The sequence below is a fragment of the Culicoides brevitarsis genome, chromosome 1, assembly GCF_036172545.1.
Source record: "Culicoides brevitarsis isolate CSIRO-B50_1 chromosome 1, AGI_CSIRO_Cbre_v1, whole genome shotgun sequence".
Lineage (NCBI taxonomy): Eukaryota > Metazoa > Arthropoda > Insecta > Diptera > Ceratopogonidae > Culicoides > Culicoides brevitarsis.
The window spans coordinates 25,395,151-25,405,160 of NC_087085.1; the positions used below are offsets into that span (position 1 = coordinate 25,395,151).

The window sequence follows — 10,010 nt, forward strand, 5'->3', positions numbered from 1 at the left end:
GTAGATACCTAATTTTATATTGTTACATAATTTGCTTTCTTATAGAACAAATGTTTTTATTTTTAATTTAATCCAAAAAGTTCAATCTAATTTTGTATAGAAAAAACTTTTAAATTTATGTAAATCAATTATGATCCGAAAAAGTGAAACCAAGATACAGGAAACACGCAAATTTCTTGGAAAAACAAGAAGTAAGAAATTAATACACCTTTTTGACACCTGTATAAAAAATTACGTGGGGTAACGTAAGATTTGACTCTAATTTTTATGCTAATCTTTCATTCTTTGCCTTCTTCCCATCTTTTTTTTTTCTTTCAAAACATTCCCTTCGCGAACCGTTTTTAATTTGTGTGGGTGGGTTGTTCGCGTTTCTTATCGCGATCACGTTATTCCGTACGTAACTTCTTCATTTTGTTTACCTAGTAGAAATTTGGTCAAGACAGGATTTACAAGTCAAGTTGCCTTATTCTTTGCCGTTGTTTGTTGAAAGTCACTGAGACGGAAGATGGCAAAAAAAGAGCGAATGGCAAATAAATTACTTTAATTATATCATCATCATCATCTTCATCACTGATTAATTGTTCCATTATTTGATGGATGTTGCTCATAATTCTTCGCACAATAAAGACGACGTCGACAAAGAAATTGGGAATGAATATCGATTATTTCCTAAGTAAACTACGAACGTACGACACAAATTTCGGGTCTAATTTACGTGACAGACAACAGAGCACACACTGCAAAAAGAAGAAAAACCGACAATTGAAAATAAGCGTAGCGTGTCAGAAAAGAAACCTTTTTTAATGACGGGTGTCGACTCGACTTTTCTTTTTGATAAGTGCAAATAAGGCATTTCCAGGTAAAGCATCAAATCTGCGCGAAGAAAAGAATGATGAGAAAATCATTTTAAAGCTCGACATTCACGGGTTTCATTGCAGCTTGAGAGAAAGAAGTAATTCAAGTAAAAAAAAATGTTTTAATAAAAAATTACTCATGTAGCGCTATCGCAGAACAACAAACACAGAAAACAACAACATTTTTTGTGCTTTTCAAAACAAACTTGAATAATGGCATACAATATAGTACCGCAATACGTGAACAAGAAACAGGAGCTTACGAAGGAAAAAAAAGTGAAAGATTGCAGGAAAAAAGAGAAATAAAAATGTATGAATGAAGGAGTGGAAAAAGGACGATAAGAATAGAATTCTAAGAAAAGAATGGAAATGAAAAATATTTATTCAATATAAGCCCGGTGCGGTGTGCGGTAGAGTGTATATCTCAGCGCAATAACAAACAGAAAAGTGTACATGAATAGACAGAGAACAACTACATTCATTAGAGAACAATAATAATGACAATATTGTTGGTACAAGAGTTAAGAAGACAAACAAGAACATTCATTTTGTACAAAAAGCTGGAAATGTTTGCAATTCCATGAATGACGTTACACGAATGGCTTATACATAAATCTAATTGCAACCACAAAGGTAGACAAATGCTCCGGATATGTGACATAATTCAAATAAATGTAAACCAGATTAATATATTTATTTACGACTTTTCAGCTAATTCCCCTTTCCATGTAACGAAAATTTTCAAAGAAATACCACATTTACCATGATTTTACCTCGTCTCACACTTTATCAAAGTCATGTATCTCACGTTCCTTTCTTTTTCATTTTATAAATACTCTGCCATACACCACATGCAACCTTTTTCTCATCGTTTGACATTGATCTCAGTGCCTTCACATTAATTTTATATAAAATATCGTATTTCGTGTCTATTTTTGTTATACTTTTCGGGAAACAAAAACAGGAAATATATTCTTGTCTGTCAAAGTTTGATGAAAAATAATGAAAAGTTATTAAGAAAGCTTTTGTTCAGTTTAAAGACATTTATCACACAAAAAAGTTTTCTTCTACAAAAATGCGCTTAGTCCCTTTTGACACCATGAGACAATTTTCACTTTTATTATTATTTTTTCCGCATTTAAAAATTTATTTTAAAAAAAAATGTGAGTTTGAGCTGATGATTTAGTCCGTCTCTACTGATGTGCCTTTTTGCCATTAGGTAATTTGAATTCTGAAAATTAAACTATAAACTATTCATTGAAATAGTTTGTGAAAATTTTTAAATAGGTATTTCTCTCGCGGAAAATAGATGAGGACGTGGATAATGAAAATTCGTGGAAATAACTGTAGAAAATTAGAAATTTTCCAAAAAAAAAAATCAAAACATTTTTAATCCTAAAAAATGTTTGTAGGAATCCTTGAACATTGAAAAGTAAAAATTAAGGAAAAACTTTAGAAAAATCCGAAAAAATTGTGGAAAATCAAAAATATTGAAAGTTAGTAAAATTTTTATTAAAACAAATTTTTTTAAGAGTATCGAAAACATAATGAAAAATGAATAACAATTAAAAATCTCCTAAAAATTAGAATAAATTCAAGAAAATTTTGAAAAAACAAAAAAAAAAATCGGAAAAATCATTAAAAGTTTCGAAAAAAATATAGAAAAATGTTTTCTTCGAAATGCGGTAAAAACTATAAATTGAAATGCGGTTAAGCTGTTAGCTTCAACGAATGCTTTTCAATCTCGTTTTTTTTTTAATTTGATACATATAGAGAATTTTCATCTTGATTTCTGCTCATCAATATTTTATATCCAGCTCTTTGTATGTCGTGTGACGTGTGTGTAAGCAGTAACGTAATGTTGAACCAAAAAGGAACCAAAATGAAAATGATTATCATGACACAGGAGATAAAGTTGTGTACTACAGAGAGACCTTTAACATATCATTTCCCTTTGTGTGTTGGCGTGTGTGGCTTCTAAACTCCCATCTATCTACTTCTGCTACCTCGCTTGTAGTAAACACGATTTAGCTTGATTAAAAATTGGTTTATGATTAAGCCAAGGCAGCACATACCGAACACATAAACGATTGAAATTTATCTTTTTTGCCTATGGAGACACGCTACTTATCTTGCACTATAAAAAAATACACATACTTTGCTGTAAATGACGGTTTTTGAATTTATTTACGAGGTGACACATTGATTAGGGTTCCCTTTTTGATGCGATACGGGGAATATAAATCGACGTTATATACGTTTCGCACAAAAATGCAATGCCAAAAAGGTAAAAGCCAACCTTTTTTATGTTGTTACTCTTCAATTGAATGCCAATAATAAGGAAAAGAGGTGTAACAGTATTTGAAAAAAAAAATGATAATAAATTACACCGATAAATAGATATACGAGATAAACGTATTTGGTGAATTGTGTGTGTTTGGGTGGGCTTCTGGCAAAAGTTTGTGTTGGTTATCGAATAAAATGCTTCAATGAATCTTTTCACACCTGTTTGTCGGATCAAGTTTCGATTATTATTTCGGGATTAGCTAAATCCAAAAACACTTTGCCATCAAACAAGTGAAAACGAAGAAAAAACTACACAAAAAAAAGGTAAATCTCCAGTATCTTCAGCACTTAGAGATCAACATATCAAAATGACTGATTGACATTAAGCTGACAAAGTAGTCTCGTACCAACTTTTTCCTTCTCTCGTGGATAAATATAAAGTTATCATTCGCATTCATCCTTGTCATATATTCATTTCCTCCAGGCGTTGGTAGACAGATTTATCGGAGTAGAGATCAATATACTCTTTCCAAAGAATTAGATTATAAAATCGGTGTCACGTCGTATCATAATAAAAAAAATAAATATAAAAAAATATATTTCTGCATGTCGTACGCATCCGAGAGACGACTACATTGTTTGTATATTTTATTTAATTCACTGAACTTGCCAATATGACCATAAATATTGTATTTTTATTATTATTCATATTTGCAAGAATATCAGACAAATCGATTTTTAATATACACTGGAGAACCCCCTTGATAAATGTTTATTAGACGTGCAAGAGAAAGTTTATTGTTTCTAATAAATATTCCAGAGATATTCCAAAAATTGAATTATTTTGGGTTTCAGTTTTAACTATTTTCCAGAAATCATCTTGATGACGATGATGAAAACCGCAATTGCACCCGAGCACACATTGCTGCAAAATTAATTTTTAATTTTATTCCGGAAAAACAGTTAATTATTTATGGAGCTTTAAACACAAGTGCGGATATTGTGGAGTTTTATGTAATAACTGAAAATGCATTTCAAATACCTTAATTTAACGAAATTATTAAAAAAAAATAATAATTAAAAATAAAAAAAATTATGAATTTTTTTTAAAATGTTTTTAACGCCACGTTTTAAGTCTATGAATATTTTACTTGAATTGATTTATACGTTTATTTATGGAACACATAGTTGTTGTAGCACTGAAATACACAATGAAAGGACATTTTTCGTAGTGTATTATTATTATATTAAAATGTACAGAAATTTTTCGAAAATTTGTTGTTTTATTTTTTGTATAAATTTTAATAAAATCAATCAATTATTTCGTATGAAAAGCTTTTGCCGCACATTTTTTTTTTATTAATTTCCGATACGAAAAAAACCAACAAGTGCAAAAAACTGTAAAATTAAATTACATTCACTTGATTAATTTTCTTTTTCAATTTTAATAGATTTTTATTATTCAAAAATTCACTTATGCCGTACTATTGTCGTAATTATTCATCGTTGCCGCCTTTCTTGTAATAATTCATTAAAGTTGTGTAGAATGAACACCTGTTACACGCACAAGTCAAATCCATTAGTCAAAAAATGTATATTTATAATTTTATAATAGGAGAACCGGGTATTTCGTAATATATTTGCGACTATTCAGGATTCCGGTTACTTAACAACTGACAAACGATTTTAATTCATTAGAATGTGAAAGGCTCGTTTTTTGCCAAATAAAGGTGGTGAGTTTGCGCACAATGTTGCAAACACTCTATAGAGAGGCAACAGTTGTGATTTCACGTGTCTGCCGTTGTATTTGCAAACACATACTTGAGTCTATATTCATTCATTCATTGATGAAAATGCAAGTAGTTGAGATAGTTATAAAACAAATGATGCGGATCAAGTTGTGACAAATGTTGTATTTATATTAATTTTTTTGTGGTGTGTCACAAGTGGTTGCTGCTCTAAAATTTTCTCCGTGACACACACACACACACTGGAATGCGAAAGGAAATTTTTGCTTTTTAATGATCGGATGGAAGAATGTGTTAAAGGGATCATCAAAAACGAGTCACGTACGTATCATTTCAATATCATCTTTAATGGTGAAAAGGGAGAAAAACATTTTTTGAATTTTCCGAGTTTTCCCGAAAATTTTCATCATTTTTCACTTTCCATGTTACTCGCGAGACTTTTATATTATTGTGGTCTGCTTGTTAAAATATCTGCGCAAACGAGGTAATTTAAGAATCAACCACTACAACAAGCGTTCAAGCGGTAATTGATGAGATATGTATGAATTGAATATTTACATAAAAATCTAATTCAATCTGGAATCGTTTGTGCGGTGGCAGCTGTTTCACAAAAGCAAAAGCAAAAAATTTGTTTGTGTGAAAAAAGGATGAGATCTCGCACAAAAGACTGACAAGACATGCCGAAACATCTGTTCGTGTGGACTATAAAAATATTTCTGGTGTAATATTCCACATATTTATGCGAATATACGACATTTCTCAAATATTTCATGCCTCTTACAAGGCACTCACGTGAAAAATTCTATTCACATTTTCTACTTTTCCTCTTCTAGACATTTTTTTATGTTTTGGATGTATAGAAATCTTCCAACATCCTTTTTAAATTGATCTGCGATGGGCTACGAGGAAAAATTGACAAAAGCACTTATGACTGTAGTACGAGTTTTATATATGATATCGAAATCAGTCCATTCAACTGGAAGTAGCAAAAAGCACAAAGTGCTTCCAAAATGTATGTAAATATTTATTTTGCCAATTTTGATTGAATTTCGTTTTTTTTAAAGTAAAAACATGAGTGCGTCCCAGATTATTGTGAATTTTGTATTATTTTTTTGCAATAATTGATTTTATATGATGTACTTATTCAGTTTCGATTTACCACAAAAGCTTTTGAAATTTTAATTTCATTTTGATCTGTCTGTAATGATATCCCCTTGAGTTTGTCTGGACCAAAAAATTTTATGATTTATTTCAACAGTTGATTTTGATGTGATTAATCAAGTTGGCATTTTTACATGAGTAACCGAGATAAAAAAAAAATTTAAAGTTGTCGTTTGGAAAACAACCAAGGATGGTACCGGATTTAGATTTTTTCACAAATGATCGTTTTAAGCACTTAGCTTTATATATTTTGACCGCGTGATTTTCAAACCACGTGACTTGATAATTTTGGAACCACGTGACTTAGAAGAATTTTAAAACCACGTGACTTAAAATATCTTCAAACCACGTGACAAAAAAAAATTCAAACCGTGTCACCTGAAAATTTTTGAAACCACGTGACTAAGAAAAATCTTCAAACCATGTGAAGTTTTCAAACAACGTGACATCAAAAATTATGAAGCCAAGTGACCTGAAAATAAAATTCAAACCAAGTGACCAAAGATATGATCAAACTACGTGACTCAAAAAAATCCAAACCACGTGACCTGAAACACTTTGAAACCACGTGACCTAATATATTTTCAAACTACGTGACTTGACTATCTTTAATCTTAGGGCAATATCGCATTTTTTCTACAGAATGCAGTAAAAATATCTTCGCTTCTTGAACTTTTAATAAATAAATAAACTTAGAAACGCTGTAGCATCTCATAAAAGTAAATGAAAAAAGTATATTTTAATGAAATGCGACAAGCATGAATATTAGTTTAGTTCTTAGTTAACTAATTGAATTTGTTCAGATATAATTATAATTTTTTATAGAGTTGAAATATTTACCTTCTTCTTTCTTCTTGAGAGCGTGCCATCGAATGATAGTTTTTTTTTGTAACGAAAAATATGCAAAACCAGAGCTTTTAAAAACTTTGAATCCCTGGTTTCGGTAATTAAGAAACTTTAAAATTCACATCAATTTCCGTTTCGTGTGCATAGGTCTTTGTTGTGTATGTGCCAAAAATTTTGTCGAAAGGATCCATCTTAAATTTTTCCGGTATGCAAAATCTCCTCGCATGTGTGACGTGAATATGATAACAATGTCGCATATGTACAGACAAAATGTGTCAGATAAATAAAGGTTACATCAAAATAATGTTTACTTTTAGTTTTAGTGTGTTTCATGCTATCCAGTGTCATGCTTTTAATTTATTCAGGATTAAAAACTAGTCTATATTGTGTCGACGCGTGTTCGTTTGTAAATATTATATGGACATCAATCTTGTTTGTTGTTTTTGCATATGCACCACATTATCTATCTAGTGTTCCATTAACAACATGCTGTCGAATGCCCTACCAACATGGGAAACGAGACTGAGTCGAAGACATTGTATGTGCCAAAAAATTTAAATAACAAAATGTGTGTTGTACAAATAAACAACAACAACAAAGTTTCTTGTTTAAAATTCATCAGGGCTTGAACATGGTTTTACTTAATATAAATTATACTTTTACCTTGGTGTATGTGTGTGTGCATGTGCTTGACGGTAACCAACAACAACATCATCTACCTCATTGAATATTTTCTTTGTCCTCTTTTGTCATTTTTCGCATGTTTCCAAACAAAAAATCAAATCTCATGCTCAATAATATCCATTTTCCACGTACTCGAAATACGCTCACATTGATAAATTCATGTGATGCTTTTTGTTGAGGGGCGACTATTTTTCTCTCTCATGTGTTTGTGATTTGAATATTTTATTATTGTTATTATTATTTTATCATTTCCTTTCATGTTTTATATTTTTCTCTTAAGAACGTAAGTTTCTAGGCACTATTTGTTTTCGTCTGACTTGTTTTCCGATGAAAAATCGAAAGACTCGACTGAAATTCCATAAAAAAATTTTAAATAAATTTTTAGTTCCAAACACGGTCCAAAAATTTTGGAAAAAAATGTGAGCCGTCGAGAATTCTGAAAATTTAGGGCATCTTCGAGACACAGGAACTAATAAATTCATTCCAAGTGCAATGATGTCAAAGGAAACAAAATTTCTGAAATGATTGAGATCTTTTTTTAATAAATTTTGATTTAATTTCTGAGCAATTAAAAAAAAATAATTTAAGCTTTCAAAATTGAAATCAATATTTATTTATCTCGTTTAGTCAGAAATTTTATCACTTTTTTACAACAAAATATTTTGAATTTATAAAATTTTGCATATGAACAGATTTTTATAAGTTCATATTTTTGTCTCCAAGATGTCCTTTGAATATCTCCTCATCAGTCCAGAGAGTTTTCCAAAATTTTGTATCGTCCTTGGGGAAAATGACCAAATAACACAAAAAAATTTATGTTTAAAAAAAAATTTTTTTTAGATTTTTAGTCGAGTCTCTCGAATTTTCATAGTTGTATACAAACACTCGGTGTTTGTGTGTTATGCAGTAAATCACATTTTGTCTCTTTAAATCGTTTTTATAAAATGAGTACCTAACTTGTTTTTTCTTTGTTTTTTTTGTACCGAGGACGACAATGACAACGACGACGATGTTCCTATCTACCCATGCAAGTAAAGTGTTTGCTCATTTTTGTACGTTGTCTTTATTTATCTTTTGTTTTGTGTTCTTTAAAAAAATGTATTTCAAGATAAATATTTACATTTGAGCACCCTGATGTACCATGAAATTTATCAAAGTTTTAACTTAATTCTGTGTATGTATTCGCCATGATAAACGCTTTATTTTTGCTTAAAACAATTTTAAATCGTTTTCATAAAATAAAGTTGAACATATTTTGTCATCGTGTCTCTCCCATCAGGTTTGTCAAGCTTAAAAGTTCGTGACACGCACTTGACATTTCTTGGATGTTTTTACATCTCGTCGGTTTGCTTTGCTTTGTGTAGGAGGATGCATGAAAATCTCTTGTAAGAAAAAAAAATGAAAAGTCAAAACTTTAGACGATGCCAAATATTTACATTGCTGAAATAATAGTCGAAAAAAAGTTTTGTGTACAAATTGTCGTTTTTCAAGAACAAAAAAAAAACGTTATTGATTGTTTTTTTGTTTGTTTGATTTTCTTTCATTTCGAGATTCGAAACAATGTTTCCTCCATCCATCCATCCACTCAATCATTTAATAAAAATAAATGCTGATGTCTAATCTCTCACTCGCATCAAATGACTTACTCGCACACATAAAGGAATTTGATCACCCTTTTAAAAGGTATTTTTCCATTTCCGAAATCAATATCTACCTTTTTTCATATTAACCCATTAAGCATTATTTGAATGTGGACAGGTTTCCTTTGTGTTTTTTGGGTCGTATTGTCTTCCCTTTCACTGGAAATTAGATTTAACATAAACAGATGCCCTGTTTATTTGCTGATATTTCGGAAAAATCTTTTGAAAAGTTTTTCATTTAGATCATTAGGCATCTCTCGGACACATGACGAGTATGTGGCACCGAATGCGAGAGAGTAACAATTGGCGTAGGAGATATTTCATGTTTTATTTGAGTTTTGTTGATGACTTTTGTTTCGTAACCGGCTATCTTTTTTTCTTCTTTCGTGGAGAAGAATAATACGTACACATAGTGAAAAGTTCGGAAAAAGTCTTGATCCTTTTTCTTCTTCTGTTGTTGTTGTGGTGCTGTTTTTCTCTTGTTTGTGTTATTTATGAGTTTTTTCTTTTAGTCGAAATTCTTTTGGGATTTCTTTGTGCAAAATCAAATCGACAGACGGATCTCTCGTGCCATGCGTATGCTGTAAAAAAAAGAGCGATATGAGGTTACTTTTGTCTATTTTGTTTTTCTCTGTGAATAAAATTAGACAGTGATTATTTTCCTCTTGATGATTTATTTTCATTTGATTCCACTTGACATGACCTAAGCAACTATTAAAAGTTCATGATTCATCTGGGAAGTTGGATGTGTCATTTACATTTGCTGTGTTATTTTTTTGTTACTAAAATAA

General features: G+C 30.6%; 1 protein-coding gene across 1 annotated transcript in view; it reads left to right on the forward strand.

Annotated features, from left to right (window-relative positions):
* Nucleotides 1–10,010, forward strand: part of LOC134827817 (26S proteasome non-ATPase regulatory subunit 1) — a 46,316-nt gene that overhangs the window by 21,646 nt on the left and 14,660 nt on the right. The gene's annotated exons all lie outside the window — the stretch shown is intronic.